General features: G+C 45.1%; 1 long non-coding RNA gene across 6 annotated transcripts in view; it reads right to left on the bottom strand.

The window, feature by feature from the left end:
* Window positions 1-16,237, bottom strand: part of LOC103670312 — a 43,965-nt gene that overhangs the window by 10,157 nt on the left and 17,571 nt on the right. For 3 of the 6 annotated variants that reach the window (XR_570538.1, XR_005837649.1, XR_005837651.1), the window contains exon 1: window positions 15,160-15,518. This is a non-coding gene — a long non-coding RNA (uncharacterized LOC103670312). Of the gene's footprint in view, window positions 1-4,415; window positions 4,574-12,301; window positions 12,437-12,557; window positions 12,621-15,159; window positions 15,519-16,237 lie in introns of those variants that run through there. The other 3 variants (XR_570537.2, XR_570543.2, XR_005837650.1) reach the window with 3 other exon arrangements.

Below are 16,237 nucleotides of genomic sequence, written 5' to 3'. Positions count from 1 at the left end.
GGAAGGGGAGGAGCAGAGGGAGAGGGAGACGGAGAGAGAGAATCCCAAGCATACTCCCTGCTGAGCACAGAGCCCTATGCAGGGCTCGATCTCACAACCCTAAGATCCTGACCTGCACCAAAACCAGAGGTCAGATGCCCAACTGACTGAGCCACCCAGGTGCCCCATACATGACATGTTTCTTAAATGGCTGTAAAACAATAGGCTTAGTGTGACCACATATATATGCATATTTGAAAAACAAAGTTTATGCATGCCAAAGTAAACAAGGTAACATCTGAGTAGTGGAGTTGGGGGAAATATATACATTCAGCTTTATATTTTTATGAATAATACATAATGAATATTTTCACCTTCATAGAAGGAAGAAAAAAGTTATTTTCTTTTTCATTTTTAAAAATTATTTATTTATTTATTTGAGAGAGAGAAAGAGAGCATGATGGGGGGCATAGGGCAGAGGGAGAGGGACAAGCAGGCTCCCCACTGAGCAGGGAGCCCGACTTGGGGCTCGATTCCCAGGACTCTGAGATCATGACCTGAGCCGAAAGCAGACACTTAACCGACTGAGCCACCCAGATGCCCCTAGTTATTTTCTTTTTTGAAAAAGTGTTATTATTGCAGTATAGTGGACATACAATGTTATATTCAGGTGCACAAAACAGTGATTCGACAATTCCATACCTTTTTCAGTACTCATCCGGATAAGTGTGGAAAATGTTATTTTCCAAAGGACAGTTCAGCCCCAAACTTATTTCTTGAAGATCATTTAAACACAGTTCAACTTCTGATTACTAATTCCTTGCATAAATAGTTGCAGCCTGTGAGCCGAAGTGGCTCTGCAGGGTACGCCAGCAGAGAGACCACGACGTGAGGCGGATTACAGTCTTGAGTGGAAGTTATTCATTTGCAGGGAAATTATGAACCTAAGTAAATAGTAATTACCCAGTAGAATTTATGGATGTGCTTCGTGGATACTTGGCAATCCTCTGTTAATTTGATCAGTGTAGCCAGATAAAATAGATAATTTGAGCCAAAAGGCCCTTAAACAAACACACTGACCAATTTCAAAGATAACAAATTCTTTTTCTAGCGACTTGAAATCGTATGTGCCATTTCAGTACCAACCGAATGGAATTCCTCAGCTAACGCCCATTTTACCACTAGGAAAAAACGAACACAACAGTATCCAGTATGTGGCTTTAATTCTTGATTGGTTTATGAATGAACTCGGCCCCTAGAGTGACGTCTCCTTCCTTTTACTGAAAAATCCCCCCCAACTTGCTGCTTATTTTGAATTCGGTTTTGCATTAAAAGAATCACAATTTGAGTCAGGTCCCTCAAATTCAAAGACCTCAGCGGTGAGAGGTCACATGTTGGTGACCCTTGTTCAGACTGAGCAACACGCCCGGTGTAGTTCCTGATTCTGCATCATCAGTGATGCTCGTGTCCCCGACAGAACCTCCGAGCGTGATTGGCCTTAACCTGAGAAACAAATCTTCTTCCCGTGAGACTGGATGGTAGAGTCGAGGGGGCAAATGCGTCGCCTGATTTTTCACCATTCCCACACGTATTGCAAACGGACTGATGAGAACAAATGAAACCATAAAACCTTGCGACCTCTGTTCAGACGATCAAGCGGCTGACTGCCATCTTCCACCCCCTACAGCATATGGGCTGCACGATCTATGGGAGGATTTTGCAGAATATGCTGAGAGTGGGTTCCTCTGTGACATTCAAGTTAATTATCACTCCTGAATCTTTAATACTTAAAAAACACACGGTGCTTAATTTGTTCATGAATCAGTGGTCTAATAAATGCCAGGGTATATATTAAATTATGTTAATGCTCAGCATCTTTTTCAAGCCGTCAAAAGTGCATTAAAAATTAAAATAAAATTAATTCCCGCTTTCCCACTCTTACACTGTAGGTAATGTGATTTTACATTGCGCTGTAGTGCCCTACAAATTGATGCTCGGTGCTTTGAATTAATGAACTTTGTGATTTATTTACTGCCTGGGGTGCTATTCATTAGTTTTTCAATTACTGTAAAACTTTATATAACATGACATGAGGCTCTAAGCAATCACTGGAACAGTACTGGGGAGTTTTGCTTTGAAACAGAATCATGTAATAAAGAGAGAAGGCTGAATTAGCATCTCTAATATGCCAGCCAGAGACACCGTGCCAGGCTGGTAGACTTGTGAGAAACCTTCCAGAAGTGAATCTTTCGGAGTCAGAATGCTCAGGAAAATCCGGTCCCCTGCCCTTGAGTAACTGTAAAAGTCACGGTGAACCATCTTTGTCCACAGAGTTCAAAGCAAGAATCTCTAGGATCCAGCGTATTAGCAAGAGGCAGCCGAGATTTGAAAACCTGCCGTGTCACGTCATCCTACAAACTTTTAGAACCGCCAGAAGTGATGGTGGCGCTCTGCACCGAGGCTTAAAGGCGTCCATGTGTCTGATTTCTTTCCATGTTTCTTTCGCTAAGCTGCGACGAGATGCCTGGCACAGTTGCTCAGGACTTTCCTAATCTCCTAGAAACCCCATGTCATTTCCAGGAGGGGCATTCCATGTAGAACACGGTCCCTGCTGGAAGACTCACAGGGAGGTGAGGCTGAGGGAAAGAAAGGGTCCAGGGGGCCTCGCTGAAGGGCTCCCACAATCACAGAAGGGCTAGAAGAGCAGCAGGGAGTGAGGGGAAGGCGACAGAAGCAGCTGATGGGCTCGGTGGGAATCCAGATTCTGCACCAGCAAGGGGGCTGGCCCGGTAACTCACAGCTTCCTGCCGCTCGCTCAACCCCCTCTGCCCTGTGACCCAAAATCGACAGTTATTTCAGCTGTGCCAACAGAGAGGGAAGGTTTTGTCTGGCACAAGGGATTTACCATTCAAAGGTAAGGAGGAAGGCAAGAAGGAAACGCTTGTTATCTTCACAGAAAAAAATCGGTCTGAGGACAGGACACTGCACTGCTAACGCCCCAGGGGCTGGGTAGCCCCTCGGCTACTCGGGCCACTTGAGATCAGACCACACAGAGCACCACCAGAAGGAAGCCTGTGGTGGGGACGAGGGGGCAGCCATGTAACTCATCAGCACTTACCAGGCTTTTGCAAAGTTATACAAAATACTCACAGCAAGAGGAGACACCAAACTCTAATTTTAGGGATTTCATTTCTGTATGGAAAATATCACAGAACCTTGTTTTTCTAGAATTTTCCTGGTCAGTCTGTTCTGGCATATCTTAGTTGGCCAATCTGCCCTCACCCCTATGGTCACCCCCTTGTTAAGACAGGTCCCCCCCTCCAACACCACTGCCTCCCAGGTCATCTGTCATACAAAGCATCTGTCTGGTCTGACCTTTCACTTCTTGTCCCCCAAACTGGTCCCTGCCTACAGCCTTCCTGACCCTCTGACCTGATCCTCAGGATGGCTTCTCTGGCTCTTAACCCTGTCTACATGATTCTTCCTTGATTTAAACCCATCCCTTCGCTGAGGCCTGAATAAGCCCCTCACCCAGGACAGGTCCCCACCAAGCCAGCCCTGGTTCCTCTGGCTGAACAGACCAAGGCAGTTCTGGAGAATTTGCTTTTGGGGGACCAAGGGGGGGAAAAACTTCTTTTGTTTCAACTCTTATTGTAAATAACACTTCTAAAGACCTCATGGATTTACTGTCTGACCCTTCTTCAACGACAAGGGATGGTGTGGATCTCAGCATCTTCATTACCCACATCAGGGAAGGCTACACAGGGTCATGGTTCACCCAGAAATATGGTTCATCCACTAATAGGACCAGACACTGGATCCTTGGCTGGAGTCACCTCTCCTGCCATTTGGTGTTTTCTGGTAAGAGACGAGCGCTGCGAAAATACATAAGCCACAGACGCCAGTTCCGGGGAGTGGAGGGCTTTCGGGCTTGTTATGCCATACCTTCCAAGTGGGCCCCACGCTACGTAGCCCCTGCGGAGTCAAGGTTATCTGGGGCCTCCAAAACTACCACAGACAGTTACCTTGATAAATCAATCACTGTCTCCAGAAATGCCTAGATCATTCATCGCACAGCGTCGGCTTTCAGGTTATCCGAAGAAGCTGGATGCAGAGACCTAGCATCAGTTAGAGTGAATAGAGGGTGTAGGTTCTGAGAAAGTCACGACCAGTGCTCACTTCCATGGTGCCTCATGGGTACAGGGTGGCCAGTCCCAGCCCGGACCCGCGCGAGGCTCTGTATGGCCTGTCCAATGGCCCCGGACCCTTTGGGAAGGGTGACTGAGGGAAGATTCAGGGCTGTGCCCCACCTTAGTCTCTGGAAGAGGTGTGTTACTTTGGCCCCCGTCGGGAGAACTGGGAACCCCCAAACCCAAATGTCAGAGTTATGAGTTCCTGTGAGCAGGACCAAGGCCCTGGGTATTTTGGAAACTAACCATGTTGTTTCCCCTTATCTCTTCGGGGAGAGCAGTCTACTTCTACACATCGGCTCCCAGGAGATCAGACCACAAAGAGCTCCCATTCGACTGCAGCTTATGGGGTCAAAAGGCGCCACTCTGTCAGCTGCCAGCTCCGGGTGGTGTAGGCAGGGAATCTGGAACAGGAGGGACATAGTGTTTTGACTTCCACTGCTCCCCTTGCAGCATAGAGACACCATAAAATGATTTTGATAAGTCTAGACATTTTTTTAAGGATTTTATTTATCTGACAGAGAGAGAGAGCACAAGCAGAGGGAGCAGGAGAGGGAGAAGCAGGGTCCCCTCTGAGCAGGGAGCCCAATGCCAGACTCGATCCCAGGACCCTGGGATCATGACCTGAGCCGAAGGCAGTCGCTTAACCGACTGAGCCACCAGGCTCTCCAAGTCTAGACATCTTGATGTATCTGCTCACCTGCAGCTTACTTTAATAACTATAATTTTAAATGGTCAGCTTCTCTCCTGATCTTCATTCTTATAACTTATGCTTAATTTTTAAGTTTTATAATGACTATTAATGAAACGATTTACTTGGAATTTATCTAGTGTCTGTTTCTTTATGTATGGGTTTTTATGACAGCAATCCCAAACTCCTCTAGGAATATTACTGGCATATTTATGGCTCCCATTATTTATATTGGGAAATACTTGAATGCTTTCCGCTTTTTTGTTAACTCAAAGAGCTCATTTATTCTCAAAAGGAAAATTCTTTTTTTTTTCAAGATTTTTTTAAGTAACCTCCTCACCCAACGTGGGGCTCAAACTTACAACCCTGAGATCACGAATCCCCTCTCCACTGACTGAATCAGCCAGGCGCCCCTCAAAAGGAAACCTCATGCAGTCAGATTAAATGACTCAGGTCTCCCCCTCCAGCCGCACTGCCGGGCCTCTCCTCACACAGCTCCAGACACATGTGCGCTGCCCAAAGCACACCTCCACATTTCTACATAGCCTGTTCCCTTCTTCCTTGAACTCCTTCCTTTTCCAAGTCTCCCTACTGACTTCCACCCTCTACCCTGAGCTATCCCTGTCTCCTTTGCGGATCCCAAATCCACCTGTTTCATCACCCACTGGGACCCATGACACCCCCCCCCAAATTACACGTAATCCTTTGTACACGTATGCTTATTTTTCTGGGGAGAAGACCCAGAGCTTTTGTTTTATTCTGAAAGGGCCCATGACCTTCTCTTCCTCCAAAAGGATCGAAATGGTCTGTCATTTGAATCAATACTATCGTTACACTATACTTGCAACATTAAAGCATCCTCCCGGCTGGTCCCCCTACCTCCAGTCTCCTTCCAGTCCATTCTGACACTGACGTCATCCCACTGTTTCATCCACCCAACGCAAGGTTTGACTGCTTTGGTTCTTTCTCCCCCTGCCTGTAGTGCTTACAGGAGCCTGACGGTGGCGCCACCACACCGCTTTTATTCCCAATTCTCTGTCTGCCGCTCTTCAACCTAGAACACCTCCCCCGCCCTCTCCCCCCACACACTTCCAGGCCCAGCCAAAGACGCCTCCCAGACTCAGAGCAGCCCAGAGGAAGGGTTTGGTCTTAGATGGCAGAGAATACCTGCGTGGGGATGTGGGCCTGGAGGTCTACGGGGCTGGAAATGTCAGTTGGAGAGTTGCCTGCCTAGAGTTTAAAATCTTGAAAAAGGACGAGCTGTCCAAGGGAAATAAAAACAGAAAACATTCAAGTGCTTACCCTCAATTTCTATAGCACTTAGGTGCTGGGCCCAGGGCTCAGCAAAGAGCAGCACTTGAATGCTTACAGAATGAATGTGGAATGTGATGTTCAAAACAAAACATATCTAAGGGGGTGGGGGATTATAGGGTCAGAGGTAAGAATTTGCGGGCAAAATATTTCGAACAAAATGCTATGTAAAAAACAGGTGAATTCTTTCTCTAATCTTTGCATCAAAAATTATTTATAAAAGCATGATAGCTGATAAGCAGTTTTAAGCCATGCAGTAAAAGTCAAATGACATCTTTAATGCACGTTAAATCTACATCTTTCATTAACATTTCTCAAAGATATGACGGTAAAGTAAATCTAAGGTGGAGAGAGAAAATACACTGAATTAATAATCAGCAAATAATTATCTCTGGTATTTGCTTAGTTACTGTGTCTTATGCAACTAACCCCAGGCATAATTATTTAGGGAAGAATTCATGTCCTCTTAGCAACACATTTTAAACCGATAGCATTGGTCTCTAATGTGTAAATGCGTCCGCAGGTAAGTTAGGTGTTTAATATTATGAGTCAATATTAATATTAAACTTGGAGCTGAAGAGAGAACAAAAGACAGGTGGGTGCACAGCGAGGTAACCACACGATGGTCTGTATGTATGCAGGCAAGCATGAGCTGTCAGATGAGGTGTGACTGAGATGGAAGACCAGGCAGGAAGTGGGGGGTGGGGGTCAGCAGGTGGGGCTCCCCCTGCTCACCAGTCTACTGTCTCCGCTTCATCTTCTTTTGCAGAGGATAATGGATACTGTCAAGGTCAGGCAAGTCTGGTCACTAGCACAAGGTCCCAGCCTGTAGGCACAGAGTCACCACGGAGCCAGGCCCCTACCTGACAATCTCCCCACTCCTGAACTGGCAGCAATTTATCTGTAAGTTCCCACAGGGCTTAACCATGCCCTTTGGTCCTCTGCACACAGGAGCCTTTTAAAAACCTTTCAGTTAAGCTCCCGAGAGTTCCTCAAAACCCTCGTCCCTAAAGCAGGCTGCCTGCAGCATTCTGCCCGTGTCCAGAGCACACGGCCCAACTGTGCCCCAAATCTAGAGAAGGATTTCCAAGCAAGAGAGCCCTGGACAGTAATCACTCCTTGCATTTCACACGTGACAAAACGGGGGCCTGAAAAATCCAGGAGCTGACCCAAGATGGTGCTGCGGGCTCAGGGCATGGCTTGGCCAGAACCCCCCTCTTCTCCCAGTCCACAGGAGGCTCTGCTGTCTCCCACTTCTTCCAGCTGTTAGTTGGGGGGGGGGGGTCCGAAGAAAGTAGGGCTGGCTTTTCAGGAGGTGAAAGTGGGGTGCTTTAGGAGTCCTGAGCACCTGGGGCCTTTGTGTCTTATTGGAAAGGCCTTGTTGCAATTTACTGGAATTTTTTCTTTTTACAAACTGACTCCCTGCCCTTGCCAAACCCGTCCCGTTCATTCCTTTGCAAAAGGTCTACTGTGACAACACTTGACATAATTACCCAGCTGTGGGCACAGGGATTCCTGTCTACTGGACACCCTTGTATATTTAGTGAGCACTGGCAAAGAATGAAAGGAAAAGTCAGAGCTTCAAAGGTTTTATGATGCAGCCAGTGGCCAAATCTCCGGACCTGAAACTCGCCTAGCGTGTCTGTGTCTTCAGGAAAGGTTTCGCACAGCTCAGAAGAGCCCTTCCGGTGATAAGCTTTGCATAGACCCTGAGCTGCCTGTTTCCACCAATTAAAGCTCCCTCATCCCTTTCACCTTCCCTCGCTGGTGTGGGCAGATGGCCCAATTTGTCAGCAACCAAACCAGAGACGATGGCTGGGCTGACTCATTGAGGAACAGTAATTTCTTCCAGAGAAGTTTCCCCATTCATTTAGACACTGGAGCAATTATTTGCTGGCTGACAGTTGTAATTACTTTTTGCTGCAGGTAGGTAACTGTTCGGAAGCCAAGCTAATAGGGTAACTGGTTTCTGAAGGGCTTTGGAACAAGTAATTTTCAGATAGTCAGCGCAGCATGTTCAGTGAACTTCCCACCCAGGGTAAGTTCCTTCCTCCGTGGCTCCCTACGGCAGGCGAGGCATGGGTTCTTGGATGGGGGGGCTCTGGAACTGCAGGGACATTTTTCTTCCAGGCTCCTTTGTTTGAAAATGGGACCTGAGCAAATCATGCTTGGAGACATTTCATGAGCTTGCCTGTAATCATTCTAATTTTCAACTGCTCTGAGACTTGGCATTAAATTATATCAACCAACCAACCAACCTTTTTGGCCACAACAGGGTAAATCACTTTCCCAGGCATGGTATCCCGGGGTAACGTCTCCCTCCATGCTACCCGTTTCTGAGGGGAAGTGAAAGAGAAAAATAAACCCAGACAACATTTTCGTTAAGGTTTCTGACAAAATTATGAACCGTTGTAGACTGTAGATAAGATTTTGCAACAAGGTTTTCTATTTGGTAAGAAAAAGCCCTTTTGAATGCTCATCAACATTTGACTCTATCAAATGGTTTGACATTTAACAGAGTTTAAGAAGCATAGCCCTGGGGTGCCTGGGTGGCTCAGTCAGTTAAGCATCTGCCTTCTGCTCAGGTCATGATTCCAGGATCGCCTTCCGCTCAGGTCATGATTCCAGGATCGTGGGATCGAGTCCTGTATTGGGCTCCCTGCTCAGTGGGGAGTCGGCTTCTCCCTCCCGGTGAATACAGTTCATCGCCCCTCCCCCTTAGCTCGTGCTCACACTCTCTTTTTCTCTCTCTCAAAAATAAATAAAATCTTAAAAAAAAAAAAAGGCACATCCATGGTCTGTTGGGACAACAGGTCCTTTCACTGAGAAGTTTGAAGTATTTTTGCTACCGTGGTTGTCACGTGCTACTGTTGTTGAACACTCGCAAGTCCTGCATTGCCACCCACTGAACTCTGGTCCTGAGCGGGTCACACCTGTTCTGTGTCTGTGAGTTGGCCTGTCCAGGAGAGGCAGCAAGGGCACGGTTATATGATGGGGAGAAGCCTGGGCCTAATTTAAGCCCAGCATCTCAAGAAGAGACAGTCCTGTTTTCAAGTAGACAAGAACACTGAGCCGTTGAGAATCAAGAGAGGATGCACTACACAGACTGTTTCTAGCTTTACTGAAAGATAAGGGACACATAGCAGGGTATCACATTCAAGGTGTACAGCGTGACGACTTGATACATGTATGTATATATTGTGAAATGTTGACCACAATACAGTTCATCACCCCACATAATTAGCTTTTTGAGAGGTGTGTGGTGAGAACAAGTGGATCTTATCCACTCTCTCTCCAACTTTCAAGTACACAATACAGTATTGTAAACTACAGTCACCATGCTGTATATTAGATCCCTAGGATCTATTCATCTTACAACTGAAAGTTTATACCCTCTGACCCACATGTCATTTCCCCCACCCCCACCCTCCCACGCCCTGGAAGCATGTACTATCTACTTTCCATTTCTAGGAGTGTGGCACTTTTAGATTCCACATAGAAGTGAGATCATACAATATTTGTTTTTCTCTGTAGAGATTATTTTGTAGAGTTTTTGACATATGGTCAATGCATAGAAACCTGCGAAGGGTTTTATTACAAGTAATTTGTGCTATCAGTTTGGTTTATTGATATGCAAATGCATTAGTCTGGGATCTCCAGAGACAGAATTGTAACTCTACAGCAAATTTCCTTCACAGCCCTTAGAAATAGAACATCTTCACTTATTGCTAAGAAAGTTGGAAGTATGCTAGATAGCTGTCCTCAAAGCCTGAAAATGCTTAGCTGAAAATTGTAAAATAAGTTCAAGAAGATTTTTACTGTTTAATATTACACGACCTTTAGTATTACCACAACCTTCGCAAGTTGTTTTGGTGGGGACACTAAGGTCACCCTCAACGGTAGGACCCCAGCTCTAAAACATTAGGGGAGTAAAATTTGCAAACAAGAGCATAGGAATCAAAGCACAAGTTTGAAATTAGGGGCAGCTGGCGGCTCAGTCTGTAGAGCATGCGACTCTTGATCTTGGGGTCATGAATTCGAGCCCCATGTTGGGTGTAGCGATTACTAAAAAAAAAAAAAAAAGCACAAGTTTGGAATTAAAACCGGGTTCAATCCCGCCCTACCACTTCCTACCTGTGTGCAATCATACCTCGCAAGGGTAAAGCACTGAATACTGTGCCTGGGACGTAGCGAATGCTCAACAACCTGATCGACACGTTAATTATACCAATGAACCATGCTTCCCTCAATGACATATGCCGTTCACATTTCTGAACGGAGGGCACACCATTTGCTAGCCAAGCCTCCTTCGTGGAAGGTCTAACGTTAAAGAAAATTCTAAGGTACCCACGAGACCCAGGCTATCACAAAAGGCGATTCTGGTCACTGATCACGAAGTGTGGTCAGTGGCCCACGGCAGCAGGATCACCGAGAGAGTATGTTTATAAACTGGCTTCTGGGTCGCCCAGAAAGGCAGGCTGTATTGGTCAGGATTGGCGAGGCTAGGCTGCTGCAATGGACACACCCGAAAAGCTCAGTGACTTAACCTTGAAAGGTTTACTTCTCACTCACGCAAAGTCCACTGGGGTTCTGAGTGTCCCCCAGGGAAACACATGTGAAGCAGGGGTTCAGGAAGGCAGGCTGCTTCTCTCCTGTAGCTCCACTAGGGAGACCAGGCCTCTTGCTGGCGATGTGGCAGGTGGGGAAGACAGTCAAGGTGACATCTGGCACATCTACTCACAATGCATTGGCCAGAACCTGTCACATGACACCCCCCCCGCCCCCCACCCCCGCCACTGCCGGGGCTGAGAGGTGGACGTCTGGTGAACATTACATGTCTCTGCCTCACCTACCTACTGAATCAGCCCCTGGGGGTGGGATCCAGGACTCTACATTTTCAAACTCCCCCGGTGATATAATTCAAAGTTGCAGCACTGTGATTATCTGCTGTGGGCGATATTCCTTTATGGGATAAATAATTCGAAATAATGGAAAAGAGAGTGGCTCTGTCAACATACTAACTTATTAAAATGAGCATCTAAGGGTCTAAAACAGGCTTTTTTCCAGCTGTCATTTAAGTGTGCCTCTTAGGTACAGATGCCTCTCAAATCGATTTCTGGTCCAGACTCCCCTGGCCCCTCTTCCCAGCCCTCAGACCTATATACACTCAGCCAGAGGCTTGCAGGTGTCTCCAGCTGTTTGTTCTTCCCTACCAAGCCTGTCCTGGGACAGTGCCAATATCCACCCTCCCAGGTGACTTCCAAGGCTTCCTGACTCAGGAGTCTCCGCTGCCCCTTTTATTTCTTTCAGATCTCAAAGCCAGGCATCAAGACAGTGTTCCTGTCTCTCTCTTACATATTATGTCTGTTCTTGTCTCTCTTCCTTCACTGCTATTCCCTTTGTCTAGGGTCCTATCATCCGTCACTCACATGGTCCCCCGGCCCCAGTCCAGTGCTTCTGTCCTCTGTCTCTCATGTTGCTGGCAGAATGATGAAGTCCCTTCATGATGAGCATTTCCTCATCTTTCATGAGTCAGCAAGACTCCTCCCCTCTATAATCCATTTCTGATTGTATTCTTTTCCCCTCCACTGTTCTCCAGCATAACTTCTCCCATGCAGCTACACACACGTCTTTGTCTCTGCCTGACTGCAAGTTTGCCTCTCTCCAAGTCGTCTTGTCATCGTCTACACTGTGCTCAGCACGCGGTAGGCATGAAGGAAGAAAGGAAAGGGGGTGGGCAGCTTCATGGTGCCTGGCACACAGCAGGTGCCATACAGAAGCTTGTTGGGGGCACCCGGGTGGCCCAGTCAGTTAAGACTCTCGCTCCTGGTTGAGGCTCAGATCATGATATCAGAGTCATGGGACTGAGCCCCACGACAGGCTCCATGCTCAGCACGGAGTCTGCTTAAGACTCTCCCTCTCCCTCTGTCCCTCCACCACCCACCCTCCCCCCCACACGCTCATGCATGCTCTCTCTTTCTAAAATAAAAATAAAAATCTAAAAAATGATAATAAATAAAAGCTTGTTGAATGAAGGAATAAGTGAGTATCCAACATTCTCCTGTGCTTAGTTATCTGAAATATCCATTAACTTCACCAAGCGCAAGGTGATAAACTAATCGAAACGGACCGTTCATCTATACGGGTATGGCACTTTTTCTTCGGAAGACCTGACTAGGCAAATCCGTCTTCACTGGAAACATGTTCGGCAGCTACGATCAAAGATGAGAATCAGGCGTGAAGCAAATCGTCACGTTCAGGGTATCTGAGAAATATCATTACGAAAGGAGCATTCTATTTTAATTTGCAGAAAAAACATTTTGAGTAAAATAAGGTGAATTAAAAATAAAATCAAGTGAATTAACAATAAACTGCATGAAGGGCACCTGGGTGGCTCAGTTGGTTAAGGATCTGCCTTTGGCTCTGGTCATGATCCCAGGGTCCTGGGTTCAAGCCCCACATTGGGCTCCTTGCTCAGCAGGAAGCCTCCTTCTTCCTCTCCCTCTGTCTGCTGCTCCCCCTGCTTGTGCGCTCCCTGTCAAATAAATAAATAAAATTGTTAAAAATAAATAAACTGCATGAGTGAACTAATTCCCAGTTTAAGAAGTGTTCACAACTGAAAGTGGTAACATTTTTCTTTTTTTTTTTAATTTAATAATGATTTTTTATTATATTATGTTAGTCACCATACAGTACATCCCCGGTTTCCGATGTAAGGCTCGATGATTCATTAGTTGCGTATAACACCCAGTGCACCATGCAATATGTGCCCTCCTTACTACCCATCACCGGCCTATCCCATTCCCCCACCCCCCTCCCCTCTGAAGCCCTCAGTTTGTTTCTCATAGTCCATAGTCTCTCATGTTTCATTCCCCCTTCTGATTATTCTTAATTCACTATATAATCCATAAATATTTGGAGGAGTTAAAACAGTAGCTTTAGTATTTGTTTTATTCCTGAGTATCTACCCTACTACTTACCCACGCGTCACTAAAACTGAGCCAGAAATATTCTCAAAAAGTATTTCTAGGGGTGTGTTTGTGAGCCACTTATTAGACAGTGTGTCTCATGTCCTAAATCATAATAAAATTTTATTACAAAAGTTTGAGGTATTTTATTTTCTTACCTCTAAGTCTGTTCTTTCATTTTTGTTTTTGAGAGAGAGAGAAAGGGAGAGCACACGTGCAGGAGAGGGAGAGAGAGAATTCACACCCAGCACAGAGCCCAAAACAGGGCTCGATCTATGACCCTGAGATCATGACCTAAGCCAGACATTTAACCGAGTCACCCAGGTGTCCCTGTTCTTTCTTATTTTTAAGGCAAGACTTAGCACCTCTATCACTAAACGTTCCCAGAAAGTAACACCAAAATGGGAGACTCTACAAAAGAGGGTAATGTTTTAATATGTAGGTATAAAGAGATGAAGACAGATCAATGAATTAGAAATAGTACTTGAGGGGCACCTGAGTGGCTCAGTCAGTTAAGCATCTGCCTTCAGCTCAGGTCATGATCTCAGGGTTGTGGGATCCAGTTCCGCATTGGGCTCCCTACTCAGCAGGGAGTCTGTCTCTCCTCTGCCCCTCCCCCTACTCATGCTCTCTCTCTCTCTCTCAAATAAACAAATAAAATCTTTTTTTTTAAAGAAATGGTACATGAAAAAATACAAAATTCCTCAAAAATAATTTTTCCTAATACATGAAATACATAAGAACTATAGACAAGCAAAAATAATAAAATGAAAATCAGTCATAATCCCCCCAACCCGATAACTACTATTAAAGTTTTGGCCTTTTCCGCCACGAATAAGTATATTTTAGGGAACACAAAGTAGGGGCACCACAACGTGCATGATGCTTCAGAGTTTGATTTTTTTCATTTAACAGTATACCATGAGGATCTTTGCCTGCTAATCATTTCTACAACATCAATGACATTCTATGACCCCACTACAATTATTTTATTGTACCATGACTCATGCATCACTTCTCTCTGGTAGATTATATCCCACTTTTAAAATATTATAAATAAGCCTGAAATTAATATCTATAAATTAAACTACTGTGCACATCCATCATTATCTCCTTAGGATAAATTCTAAGTGGAATTTCTGGGTCAAAGGTGATGTGGGAAGCAAAGGCAGAAGAAAAATTATTAAATTTCCCTACTACCCACAGCCCACCGACAAGTCCTTGAAACAGGCAGAGGGACATTCCTCTCGGGACTCAACTGCCTCGATGTTGACACTTTGCTAAGGGCAAAAGGCAATCCTAGCCCGAAAACCCCCTCCCTGCCCCCCAGGACCCTGTAAGTCTACTTTAACATATAAAAATTCTTTTGGAAACTTCCTTTATCTCTAAACCCCGCGAGATACGTGTTGGCAATCATCCCCCAAGTGTATGGCCCACTGATACACATCTGAAGGGTCTCATGACTCAGGTTTTACTAGGCAGTAATAAGTGACCTTTTCCCAACAATAGCTAGGCCCCTCAAGGTCCTGGAAACCTTGCTTCCAAAATTCCTTAGAGACTTATGCTATCCCTAACCCACTCCCAACTTGAAAGTATATAATCCACCACTCCTCATGACCCCATTGCAGCTCTTTCTGCCCCCGGGTCCTGTCCCGGGGCTTTAATGAAATCATCTGTTTGCACCAAAGATGTCTCAAGAATTCTTTCTTGGCTGTCAGCTTCGAATCCTAAAGTCTTTCCTACATCAAAATGGAGTAAAAACACTTTTAATATACATGGTTTAATATCTAAAGCTGATGAGCTCCAGAAGTATTATGCCAATTTATATTTAAAGATTTATAGTTCCTCGTATTTTCTCTTTGATAAATTGCTTACTCATGACCTCTTGCCCATGTTCCTATTGGAGAGTTTGTCTTTTTCTGATTGTAAGAATTCTTTATATGTATGTATATGGGCTCTTACGTAGGCCTATTATATATTACATAAATATATTAAATATATTGTCTCAGGTTTTTCTTACCTTAAAATTTTGCTTATGTTGGTTTGTCTTGCCTTCAGAAAGTTTTTATAAATTTCTTTTTAGTCAAATCAATTCATCTTGTTTTGCTGTTTCTAGTTCTGGTGTCAGGTTTAGAAAAATCAAGGCCAACTCTAGAATATACAAAATTTCTATTACTTGGGTAAAGCCTTAGAAGAAGTTAATTTCCATTGAAACAAACTGAGAGGGCAGAGCAGGTGCTGTGTTCTCCTTCAAAGCCCGGAATTTTAGATTTCTGCTCTCCAGAACATAGGTGTTGGCGCTTCTCTTGAGATCCTTTGCTTTTGCCACATTCGCCAACTTTCTTGGTTCTCTGAGGAAATGGGAATATGCCAGCAGTGGTTGCCACGTCGCCCACCCAACACCCCCCCCACCCCCCCAACCCCCCACCCCGCCCCGCACCCTGGGCACCTAATTCCTGAAGCTAGGAAGACTAGTCAAACCAGAACAGGGAGATCCCGAGTAGCATGGTTAGAGATGGGTGGGGTGAGACATTTTCCAAAAATTTAAATGCCCAGGATACCCCTTCTTTGAGTCTAACCTAAAGAAATGCATTCACATAGGAGAAAAATGCACGGATAACACTGCTGCAGCATTATCAATTACAGCCAAGAAAAACACCAGTACAAAATTGATTACATAACGACACATTTATAGTATGGAATCCTTTGCAGTGATTAAATAAGAGGGAAGGAGGAGGGGCAAGAGAAAGACGGCAAAAGCGTATTAAAGGTGCAAATCCTACTTAGGAAACAGCAAATGGAATTGATAGGGAGAATGTTGGGAAAATAATTTTTTTTTTACATCTTGCTTTAAATACTTCTGTATTTTAAAAAATCCTTTATAATAAGAATATCTTCGGGAAATGTTTATGCAATTTTTTTAAAAGACAAAAATAAAATTACAAAAAAGGAAGACTTTCATGGAAATCCTAAGCCCACTTATACCAGTATGAACCAGAGTGTTCCCGCGCTGCCAACTGACTGGGGCTCCCTCTTTCTTATCAGCAATTTCAACACGCCCAGGCAGGCACAGCTGAAGGCCAGCCCATGAATGCATA

This window comes from Ursus maritimus, unplaced genomic scaffold (genome assembly GCF_017311325.1).
Source record: "Ursus maritimus isolate PB19 unplaced genomic scaffold, ASM1731132v1 scaffold_25, whole genome shotgun sequence".
NCBI classification, from domain to species: domain Eukaryota; kingdom Metazoa; phylum Chordata; class Mammalia; order Carnivora; family Ursidae; genus Ursus; species Ursus maritimus.
The sequence above is the reverse complement of the archived record's forward strand: the minus strand, read 5'-3'. Positions and strand labels throughout refer to the sequence as shown.